Below are 13,382 nucleotides of genomic sequence, written 5' to 3' on the forward strand. Positions count from 1 at the left end.
ATAAATATTTTTTTTACTTTTGAATACTTTGTTACCATAGTAACGTATGTAATAGTTGATTTACCAAACCAGTTTATCATGCATTTGAGACATCTGACCTTCAACTTTTGGAAACAGTCATTGCCAATTGTTTGCTTTGCCGCAAATGTTAACTATGGGGCTCTAAACATGTTAAAAAATGCCATTTTTCGAACTTTAAGACATGTTGCCATGGTAACTATAAAACATAGCAACCAATTTTTGCCTGATTTCAGTTTAGGGTATCAATGACTTTTATCATAGAGAGTTTGGAGAAATTCTGAGACTATGCGTGCCACAGCTCTTATATAAAATTTCAAATCATTACAGAGAATGGCTCTTAATATCTTTGGCAGGAAGCAGCTTCTGCTAAATCGGGTACATTACCAATACCATGCTTACATTAACTTGAATTTATATTTTTAGAAATATACTAAGTCATATCTTTAATAACTTGTTGCAAATAAATTCCGCCAAATATTGCACATACTACATGATAGTCTTGTACATCTATAAGAGAATCATTATAGCTACTACTGAGTACTAGCCACTATATGTTCTGGTTTTTTAAAAATACTGGTAAATATAAACAGAATTATTTTTGGTAATATTTGGGATTATATTTGATAATTATTTTGTCAATTTATGAACTTTAAACATGAGTAAGAATAGGTTGATTTTTAAAAATAGTTTATCAATTTATATTTTATGCCCCAATAAACAAAGTTTTGGGGGTATATAGTTTTTGTTGTGTCCATCCGTCTGTCTGTCTGTCTGTCTAGCTGTTTGTTTGTCTGCAAAAACTTTAACCTTGCCCATAATTTTTGATTTAGTGGAGCTATACTTTCATATTTCACATGTGTATTCCATGTGACAAGACTTTTCTTTGGGTACCATCAAATTTGACCTTGGAGTTTGACCCACTTATACACAAAAATTCCAAACTTTTAATTTGGCCATATCTTTTGAACAGTAGATACTAGGACTTCTATACTTCATTAATATATTCTGTGTGAAAAGACCTTTCATTGGATACCAACATTTTTTACCTTTTGACCTTGACATTGGAGATTTCCTTACTTTTGAAAAAACTGAAACCTTGGCCCTAACTTTTGAACAGTAAGTATAAGTGCTTTCATACTTCACATATGTAATCCTTGTGAGAAAATCTTTCATTGGATATCAAGAGCTTTGACCCTTCAACCTTGGAGTTTGACCTACTTTTAAGAAGCAAACCTTGACCATAACTTTTTAAGGGTTGGGGCTAGTGCATTCATACTTTATATATGAATTCTTGTGACAAGACCTTTCTTTGGGTACCACTAGATTTAACCCTTTGACCTTGACCTTGGAGTTTGACCTACTTTTCAAAATTGGTAACCTTGGCCATAGCATTTTAAGGGTTAGGGCTTTTCATATGTAGTCTCTGTGACAAGGCCTTTCATTAGATACCAATTGACCTTAGACCTTGACCTTCGAGATTTCCGTACTTATGAAAAAACTTTAACCTTGGCCATAACTTTTGAAGGGTTAGGGCAAGTGCTTTCACACTTTTCATATTTAATCCTTGTGACAAGACCTTTCATTTGATATCAAGAATTATGATCCTTTGACATTGACCTCAAGATTTTAACCTTAAAGTTAAAGTTGTAAAGTTTAAAAAAAAACTTTAACCTTGGCCTACTTTCATATATTTCACAATTGTATTTCCAGTGAGAATACCCTACTTTGGATACCAATATATTAAATTTGCATATAAGAAAGGTTTAATCTTCTCTATTTTGCCATACAGGGGCATCAGTGTTTCACAAACACATCTTGTTTATATATCATTATGATATGTATCTTAACTATTAATATCTTTCTAATATCTTCTGCTCCATGCATTTCTGACAGTGCTACCAATTATAGGAAATACATTGATATTTTTTTATTTATTTAAATTATTTTATTAAAACAAATTCCTCACATTGTGTTGTAAGTGCTTTGAACTCATGGAATATGGCCTGAAAAAATCATTTGTGTCACTATTTGACTAACACCCCCCTTCTCCTTTAAAGCAGAGCATTTATTCAATATCCCCATTTGTGACCCCATCCTACCCATAGGGTCATGATTTGTACAAATCTAAATCTACGTAATCTGAGAATGTATCTTATTAGAATGACCACACAAGACTTATTCTTGAAAAGAAGAATTTTCAAAGTAAGTTCCTATATATATTCCTCCTTAAAACTTTGATTCTTTGATCCCCCATTGTGGCCCCAGCATACCCCCAGGGGCCATGATTTGAACAAACTGAAAATACTCAAATGAGGATGCTTTCATATACTGTAAGTTTAACTAAACATGGTTTTACTTGTCTTGAGAAGGCGATTTTCAAAGATTTTTACTATGTATTTTCCTCATTGTGGCCCCATCCTATCCTGGGGTTCATATTTGAACAAACTTGAATCAACACTATCTAAAGAAGGTTTCATATAAGTTATTTTATGTAATTCTTCACTACTAAATTTGTATGATGCTGTTCATTGAAAGAATGGCTGCCCTGTGAAGTATAGTCCAAACCCTCCTTTGTTCATAGACCTAAACCCCACTCTCCATATATGCTTTCGGAGTTTTGGGAATTCTCCTTTTGGTTTTTTTCCTTTTTGACTGGTCAAAGATTTCCTTAAGTTAATATTTTCCCTACTGCCACCTCTCCCTCCTGTATTAAGACGTTTCAGATTAATACAGCTGCCTATGTCTATTTTAAGCTTATTCATGACCAGAACGGCAACGAATGTAATCAATCAAGAAATATATAGTTTGCATAAGTTCGTATCATTTAATCAATAAATCATTTAATACAATTTACAACAAAATTGTTGCCCCCAGCAGTGGCGTAGCTTCGTTTTTGAAAGTGGGGGGCCAGGCAGAGAAAAAAATTTTTTTACTTACCTGAAAAAGTTGACAAGCAAAAAAAAAAAAAAAAAAAAAAAAAAAAAGGTAAAAGTTAGTCAAAATCCTATTTCGTGACTTTTTTTCAGTGTCAATTACTTTTAGTACCAATTCTTTTATTACATTTTCGGTACATTTCTAAACGTGGGGGGGGGGGGCAAACAGGCTTTGAATTAACATTTCCTATAGTGTAAGTAAGGTTGGGAAAAAAAGTGGGGGGGGGCGGGCCCCCCCCGGCCCCCCCGGATACTACGCCCCTGCCCAGTCAATAGCCACCCTTGAACTGTTACAATATTGTGGTTCGAAAGCCGCTTAGTCGTTGTATTGAATGAAAGAGCAGCAAAAAATATTGTTATCTTAAAAAAAACAACTGTTTGGTTGCCCTCTCCCAACCGACAGGCTAAAAATGGCCCGAGTAAAAACACACACATTTTTTTTTAGACCAAGGAAGCAATTATTTTTATATGCATTCTGGAAAATAAGTTTTGAAAATTCAGCATTGAAATTTTTAAAAATTTCTGAGAAACATTCTCACCTACCTTCCCACCCAATTTTTTTCATTCTGAGTCGTGAGAGAGCTAAACTAGAGGTACTGTGAGCAAAGAGCTCACTAAATGATACCCCCCGCCTCCCATATTAATAAAATGGTGTCCATGTTTTGCTCTGGAAAATCCAAAAAATATGTCAGATCAAAAAGTAAAATAGGAGGTGCACAAGAGATGTAAAAAGATTCTGTGAAAGTTTCATTAAATTTCCTTTGGTATGAGAGGAGTTGCGGATAGATGGGTACTTAAGCAGTTACTATATACCCTCCCGCTTTTCAAGCGGGGGGTATAAAAAGACATTTTAAAGTTAGCCTTGCAGTTGCTATACGCCAATCCCATTATTTCAGACCAGAAAACCATAAATCTGCAGCTATGGTAGAAGAAAAGAAGTAGAAATATTTTGTGAAAAATACTTTTATGAAAGAAACAGTCAATAAAATTACATTTGATAAGGAAGCCTCTTGTTCAAAAAGCAATAAATTTATCAGGAGCCTCGGAGAATGGCAAATATAGCAATGTAGATGTTTAAAGATGCTTAAAGAGACAGTATTGCAAAGCTCATACATTGGGACCTATAAACAAATCTGATTGGAAAGATTGGACGTAACTTGTAGTGAAATAGTCACGATTTCACAAAATTTATAAGTTCCTATTACGCAGTATTCTTAATAAGGAATATTAACCAGCGGATATTGATAAGATTGTCTTTATATTTAATAAGGTGTAAATGCACTTTTTAAGATTAGATCTGGGGATTTATCTACCGGGAATTGGGAATGGGGGTATAGAGCCACTAATAAACCTACTAACTATTGACCTTCTTGACAAGTCAACACGGGGGATGGGCTGGGGGTGAAAACAACACTTATTTTTCCCGAACTCGTAAATTCTATTTCATTAGGGGGACCTTTCTCTAACCCTTTGGTACTTTTTTTCAAATGCTTGACTTTGCCAGTCTTTCTTACGGCAACCACAGGGAGGACTAGCATCCTAATGATAATTTCTATATTAAAACTACAACAAAAGACTTTACAAAAAAAGGGTGGTCTGGCTCCACTGCTTATTCCAAACTAATGTTATATCACGCCCGACTAAAGTGTAGTGTACGTCCCCTTGTTCTAAAGCAAATGATCTCCCTAACAGAAAATCCTGGTGAAAGATTTTGCACATCGTCGCAAGTCACGGGTCTGTGTCCATTGTATTCCCATAAATCGGGTTTGTGGGAATAGAATGGACACAAACCCGTGGCTTGCGACGATTGATTTTTCTATGAAACCAAACTACTCCGAATCGTCTACAATATACATGTAACGCCTCCACCCGGTCCTACGGAGGAAATGCAAAATTGTATATTTCCCCCTAATAATGATTGCTTTATCTAGAAGAATTTTCATTCTGTAGAACAATTTTAACTGAACTATTCCAGAAGTAATGACCAAAGCTCAAGATTTTTTAAAGTGGGTTAAAGTGTAAGGTCCAGGTAAAAATGTTTATTCCTAAGGAAATGTCTTGAAACACTGGCTAAAATGAAGTCATAAACACACAAAGACGGGGCTACAAGAATGAGAATAGCCAGAGATTTTCATACTCATTCTCCATTAACCAGCTTGTAGTAGGAGGAAGTACGTATTTTCCGTCATAAACGGATTCATAAGAACCCTTAACATGTTACAGAGAACCAGATTACTTATATTTATATGAACAAGAAATTAAAAAGAACATGAAAATATGAAAGGACGATGAGAGGAGCAGACATTTCACCAGACTACCATCTGCCGATGACGGCATTAAGTCTACGCCTCAAGAAGTTTTATGGAAAACATGAGGACAAGGTACAAAGGAGAAGATAGCATTCCATCTCACCTTATCCAACAGATTCCAGCTGCTACAGGACCAACTAAAAATTATACGAACATCGAGCCCCAATAGCAGCGCATTAAGAAAATGTGGCGAGATATATGTAATGGTTCTTGGCAGAAGAAAGGCTCAACAGAAAGAGTGGATCTTTGCTAATAGCATGGACTTTGGGAAGGGAAAGAAAGCGCCACTGAACACAAGTCCGACAAGAGCAGCAAAGACAAAAGCTAAAGAGGACTACACAATTACAGAAAAAAAGTAAAGAAAAGCATCAGGAAAGAAAAACTGGATCACATTGACAACCTGAACAAACAAGCTGAAGAAACCGCAAGGCAAGGAAACTTGAGAGAACCGTTTATGGTCACAAAGGAGCTCTTCAACAGTTCCAGCAGACAGACAAGCCAGTGAAGGACAGGATCGGGAACCCTTTCACAACAATAGAAGAATAATTAAAGAGGTGAGTAGAACACTTTGAAGAACTATTAAATAGACCAACATCAGAAACTCAAGTCAACCAGCCGATACAGACCTCCCAATCGACTGCAATAAGCCAACAAAGAGAAAGATCAAGAGGCTAATTACTACACTTAAGAATGGAAAAGCGACAGGGCCTGGCAGAAGCCATGAAAGCTGATAAAGAGACAGCTGTACAACCTCTTTAACAAGACTTGGGAGGAAGAGGGCATCCTTTCTAAGCTGCCAATGAAGGGAGATCTAAGGGACTTAAGTTACTACCGAAGAATTATGCTCCTATCAGTGCCTGGCAAGGTCCTCAACAGGATTCTTCTCAAGAGGATGAAAGAGGAATTGAATCCTAAGTTTTGTGACCAGCAGGCTGGTTTTAGATGCAGTTGATCATGAGAAGACCAGATAGGCAGTCTGCCCATCATCACTGCACAATCACTGGAGCGGAAGTCTCTATATCAACTTCATCGACAGTGAGAAAGTATTTGACAGCGTGGACTGAAAGACACTGTGGAAGATATTCAAAATGGAGTACCCGAGAAGTTAGTCTCTCTGAATCGTAACACCTACCAAGGCAAGACGTGCAAGTCTAGCATGCTGGTCAGATGTCTGAGAGATTTGAGGGCAAGACAACGTCATGTTGTAAATTGTGAATTTACCGAGTGGCAGTAAAGACAAAATTTACAACATGACAACATGTTGTAAATTTTGTATTTACTGCCACCCGGTAAATTCAAAATTTACAACATGACAACAACACGAATGTTTGCTGTCACAATTTCTTTATCTCTTGGTCATCGACCGGATCATGAGGACTAATACGACAGACAGGAACAATGGTATAAACTGCATACTCCCTACGGAACTCGACGATCTAGACCTTGCAAATGACATGGCTGTCCTTTCACACAATCACAGATAGAAAGTCGGACGTACGAACCAGACAGAGGAAGTGGTACTGGATTGGACATATCTTAAGGAATTCACCATCTAGCATCACACGCCTGGCCCTAACCTAGACCTCGCAGGGCACGAGAAACACCTGCATGGAAATCTTAACTGCTCGGAATCATAACTAAAGGCATAGGATATGACCTTGCAATACTTATATATTCTTGTTTTATTTGTTACATGTAAGCGGGTTATGTAATTTTTTTTGATGTAACTGCCCCATTCCAGTAATAACAAACAAAGAAAGACATTTTATTGTTTATATTTATATCTGTTTAAATAATCAATTAAAGTAGGATTAAAAAGATTAATATGTATTAATGAGACGTCTTTATACGTTTCATTTGCCAGTGGAGAGTTTATGCAGTGATGAAAATGGGGTTTTTAAAGGAGAAAATATTCAGTGGATGTAAATATATGTCTACTCAGAATTTTTCACTCATATGGAGATACCATCATTTGCAGTGTGAGAGTTGCAAATTTTGTCCTCTACTCGGCACTTAGGGCCATTAAGCAGGGAAGGATCTTTTTCATGCCAGCACCTACTGCGACACGGGACCTCGTTGTATACGATCTCATCCGAAGGACCGGACTCTACGTCCCACAGTGGGAGTCGAACCCGCGATGTAAAATCTCAACTCCTTACTTCGCGACTCTAGAGCAGACATTCTGACCATTCATGACTGCGCCACGCAGGCAACTGGTCCAATAGGAAATATCTATTTAATGTGTCTTACTTTTTAAAATTGTTCTTTAATACTCATCGTATATATACGTATGTTCATCTTTTCCTGAAAGGGTGAGTGAAAGGTTATCTGTATGAAAATAAATAAATAAGTAATAAACTGTTTAGAGACTGTGATAAAATAAAACCTATCTGTGCTGTGTTTCACAAAAATCCTGTCAGTCATGATTGCAAAAAGGTATACTAATTGAGTGCGATAATAAATATATGCCAATAATATACCATATAATTTTATATGCCAAAATTATTCCAATAATATCATAATATAAGATGAGTAAATGGTTTCTTTGAGGAATTTAATAGAACCCGTTTTCATTTAAGAATCTATTTGATATCCTAAACAAGCGACATTATGGACAGTTTGTCAAACTGTGATGGCGAGAGAAATGATAAAGTAGTTATGACGGGGCTTATTACCTGACTATTGACTCTTCGTTGTCTCCAGCGGAGCTTTTATACTGATGTGGGCAATACAAATAACCAAATGCTGACCTCAATGAGACACAATGCTTACATATTATGAGGGAATTACTTCCACAGTAAGTATTATTTTTTTCTCTTGAAATTATATTTTAAAAAATCAAATGCTATGCATATTATAAAACTCTGGTTGTTTCTCCGTTAATTTTGATTTTTTTGAGATTCGCATATTTAATACTAGTATCTACGTAACGCTGTCACTTGTTATGATTTAAAAAAGAAATTATTATTCGAAAAATTGCAACAATTTACTTGATACAAACAATATAATTCAATGCAATTGAATTGCAATTTGCAGATATTCTTATCTTCACCTGAATTACTACTTGCATTAAAAACGCACAATAATTGAATCTTGACTTTCTTTGAATTTGAAGTTGAATTTGAGATACCATAAATTCAATTAATTTCTTTTTTGACGATACAATTATGTTTACCAGTGATAAACAGGACTGGTGTTCTATTCGATATATCCATTTATATATTTAAAATATATTCATATATTTAAAATTATCACTTTAATTAAATTGTTGCTCTTTTTAAAATAATTGATATGTGCAACACAACCTCTTACAAAATCCTTCCCAGAAGCCTATTGGTAGCGGTCGCTTCGTGATCGAGAGACAGGGTTTGAATTTTTTTTAAGCTGCGCTGCGTCGAACATAAGATGTAAGCATAGGTACTGACTCCTTCGCTAGGGAGATCAACGTAGGTTACAGCTACATTGCGGAAAATTTTAACTCATTACCACAATAAAGCGGTTATGTTGGTTTTGGGTACTTAGATCCTAATTTAAAGAAGTTGTTTTGTGCTTGGTGTGTTCTCCAAAGCACTGGAAAACCTATTGAGTCTTCATTATTATGTATGTAACGGGAGAGAAACTGCAGCGGACCAGACCCGGTTCCCCTGAATCTTCAGCCGGGTGATTCACCAGCTGAGCTATCTGGCAACCGGCGATCGAATCCGACTGAACGCCAAATTCCTCCCTTCTTGAAAATATTCGGCCCACTAAGAACACCATGCAACCAAAGTTCATCACCTGTTACTTCCAGGGCCGTGATCGTAGAGGGGTTTGTCTACAACAACTGAGGTTGGAATCCTGGTCAAGGAAAGAAATGTAAAGGGAGAGAAGAAAATGCACCATGTCAGACCGGTATTCGAACCTGGGACCGCTCCGAACGGCAGATTCCTTCCATCTTAAAAATATTTGATCCACTGTGAACACCATGCAACCCAGGCTTTTCACTTGTCACTTAAAAGGACCGTAATCGTAGAGTGATTTGTAGTTTGCGCTAGGTCCACAACAACCCAGGTTGGAATCCTTGTCAGGGCACCAAATGTAACGGGCGAGAAGACAAATTTACCACATCAGACCAGTATTCGAACCTTTACCGTCTTGAAAGCCACATTTCTTTCATCTTAAAGGTATTCGTTTCACTGTGAACATTATGCAACCTAGGCTCTTCACCTGTCTCTTCCAGTGCCGTGATCGTAAAGGGGTTTGTACTTCGCGCTGGGTCCAGAACAACTGAGTTTGGAATCCTGGTTGGGCAAGAAATGTAAAGGGAGAGAAGAAAATGCACTACATCAGACCGGTTTTCGAACCTTGGCTCGTCCAAAACGCCACATTCCTTCCATCTTAAAGATATTCGATCCTCCGAGAACACCATGAAATCCAGGCTCTTCACTTGTCACTTAAAGGGACCGTGATCGTAGAGTGGTTTGTAGTTTGTGCTAGGTCCACAACAATCCAGGTTAGAATCCTTTTCAGGGCACAAAATGTAAGGAGAGAAGAAAAAATGCAGCAGATCATTCCGATATTCGAACGTTGGCCCGCATTGAATGCCACATTCCTTCCATCTTAAAGGTATTCGGTCCACCGTGAACCCATGCAACCCAGGCTCTTCACCTGTCACTTCCAGGGCCATGGTTGTATAGTGCTTTGTTCTTCGCACTGTGTCCACAACAACCCATTTCGGAAACCTGGTCAGGGCAAGAAATGTAACGGGAGAGAAGAAAAATGCAGCAGATCATACCGGTATTCGAACCTTGGCTCGTCATGAACGCCAAATTCTTTCCATCTTAAAGGTATTCGGTCCACCATGAACACTATGCAACCCAGGCTCTTCAACAGGGCCGTGATCGTATAGTGGTTTGTACTTCGCGTTGTGTGATAGACAACCCAGGTTGGAATCCTGGTCACGGCACCAAATGTAAGGAGAGAAAAGAAAAAATGCTGACGATCAAATCGGTATTCGAAGTTGGCCCACCTGTCACTTCAAGGCCGTGATACCAAATGAGCTTCATGTGTGCCGACAACCCAGGTATTATTACATGTATATGATTATTTTATTAGATAGAATATATTTTAAATAAAAAGTTGAAAAATATCCATTCCAACTTTTACATCCATATTTATATCGGTAATGAGTATGTAGCGGTAATTACAATGTTGAAAACACTCCTTTCGGATTATACAGCTTTAAAAAAACGAGGTTCCATGACATGGTAGGCGTTGATAAAGAATCCCCACTTCTCAATGACCAGGAGTGTAGAGTATACCGGTAGTCCTCATTTGAATCCCTTCACCAGGATACTGGTAAGTGAGTGAAACATCGAATGTTAAACAACATACATACAGTAAATCAATGAATAGTTTTAATGTGCCCTATTTTTGATCAATGGTTTATTAGCTTTTCTTTTCTGTAAAATAAAAACAATACTATTTAGACCAAGTCTTTACTTGGTCTAAATATTATTGTTTTTATTCAACCTCAGTGCCTCTCAGTACTTCCTCAGTGTCCATAGTGAAAACCTCAGTGCCACTCAGGACTATGTCAGTTAACTCAGTACCGCGGGGCTCAGTACCACTCAGGGTTTTTTTTCAGTACCACTCAGTAATTCCTTGGTGTTTTGTAAGATTTTCAATGCTTTTTAGTTACAGTAGTGACGTAGTTATCTATTAAAGCTACATTTATTTAATAAAATGATCATATAATAATATACCCGGTATGTGGCGGTTACACAGGTTCGATTGACGATGGCCAGATAGCTCATTGGGTAGAGCACCTGACTAGTCATTCAGGGGGCCAACTTTAAATACACCGGTTAGATCTGCTGCATTTTTCTTCTCTCCCCTTACATTTGGTGCAGTTACAAGGATTCCAACCTTCGGTTATCGAGGACACAACGCGAAGAACAAACCACTATACGATCAAAGTGACAGGTAAAGAGCCTGGTTTGCATAGTGTTCACGTGGACCAAATACCTTTAAGATTGAGGAAGGAATGTGGCGATCGGGACGGGCCAAGGTTTGAATACCTGTCGGATGTGGTGCATTTTTCTTCTCTCCCATTACATTTGTTGCCCTGACAACGATCCAACCTGGGTTGTTGTGGAACACAAGGCAAAGTACAAACCACTCTGCAATCAAGGCCGCTTTAAGTGGCATGTGAAAAGCATGGAGTGCATGGTGTTCACGGTGGACCGAATACCTTTAATATGGAAGGAATGTGGCGTTTGGAACGAGCCAAGGTTCGAATACCATTCTGATGTGGTGCATTTTCTTCTCTCCTGTTACATTTGGTGCCGTGACCAGGATTCCAACCTGGGTTGTTAAGGACACAGCGCGAAGTACAAACCGCTCTGGAATCGAGGCCCTGGAAGTGACAGATGAAGAGCATGGGTTGCATTATGTTCATGGTGGACCAAATACCTTTAAGTTGGAAGGAATTTGGCGTTCAGAACAGGTCAAGGTTCGAATACCGTTCTGATGTGTTGCACCTCAGTATCTCTCAGTACCAACAGAGTCAACCTCAGTGCCTCTCAGTATATCCCTAGTGTCCACAGTGAAAACCTCAGTTAAGTCTGTACCAGGCTCAGTATCACTCAGGGTTTTCTCAGTACCACTCAGTTCTTCCTCGGGGTTTTGTTGGATTCTCTGTGCTTTTTAGTTACAGTAGTGACGTAGTTATCTATTAAAGCTTCATTATACGCTGGGACTTATCCGAGGGAATTAGATGCCAGATTTGATATTTTTGAGTTATTCGGGATTTTAGCGGTCAATACGACTCGTTTCATTAAAAAACATGAAAGTCAATAGCAAAAGCAGAATATCATTATCGTCTTAACAAACACATTTTAACGCTCGCTTTCATGATGGATAAAAAGATATGCATGTTGAATAATGAATGCTAGTTTGGAAAGAATATATTTTGCAATTTTGTGGAATAAATTAATTTGGTTGAAGTTTAAAATGAAAATTTAAATTATTTTTTTTTCAGAATTAAACTATGAACTCTACAGAAGAAATTGATATGTACACGTTCCTTGGGCTGGAGACGGGTCGTTTACCGGCCGCCGTATTCATTGTTTCAGCCATTGTCTTTGGTTTACCCGGAAACTGCTTATCTTTATACATCTTTCTCTTCCGCATGAACAGACAATCCACGTACGTCATTTTCGTTTCTTTTCTAGCCATGTTTGATGTTCTGACCTGCGCTGTGCACATGCCCCTGGAATTGGTAGACCTCGTGTTTCCCTTCAGTATTCCTGAATGGCTATGTAAATGTTTTCGATTCAACAACAGTCTCTTGTACATGGGCTCTCTGGCGACGTTGTTGGTTATAGCAATTGTGCGGTACCGTCATATCGTCCATCCTCTCAAACAGAAAATATCCCCTGCCAAAGCAAGGCAATACTGCTGGGCAGTTTTTGTATTGTCCATCCTGACCGCTGCCCCGGCATTCATCTTGACAGGGAATCATACTACAATGTTTGGGAATTCGACTGCCACCATCTGCTACATCGCAGACACCGCCCAGAAAACCATATACCCAACCGTTTATCTAACCTTTTTGATGTTTTAACATCGCTTGTCATTTTATGTCAATGATGACTTGTCATTAAAAAAAATGCAAATGCGCACACAGATGCAACGCAATGTTAAAATAGCAGAATATCATAACTAGTAGTGCCCACGGTGTCTCAACAAACACAATTTAACGGAGCTTTCATGATGGATAAAAAGATATGCATGTTGAATAATGAATGCTAACAGAGAAAGCAAGCAGTTTGGAAAGAATATATTTTGCAATTTTGTGGAATAAATTAATTTGGTTGAAGTTTAAAATGAAAATTTAAATTATTTTTTTTTCAGAATTAAACTATGAACTCACACTGCAGAAATTGATTGTACACGTTCAACAACACAGGGCTGGAGCGATATATAGAGTTGCAATACGTTTTCCTCTCATCAACCATTGTTTCAGCCAGTTATTTATGGCTTACCCGGAAACTGCTAAAATCTTTATACACTTTCTCTTCTGAACAGTAAATGATAACAGACAATCCACGTACGTCATTTTCGTTGAAGTCTTTTC

Source organism: Saccostrea cucullata, unplaced genomic scaffold, assembly GCF_032062105.1.
Source record: "Saccostrea cucullata isolate Sc308-1 unplaced genomic scaffold, CSIRO_AGI_Scuc_v1 ctg8, whole genome shotgun sequence".
Lineage (NCBI taxonomy): Eukaryota > Metazoa > Mollusca > Bivalvia > Ostreida > Ostreidae > Saccostrea > Saccostrea cuccullata.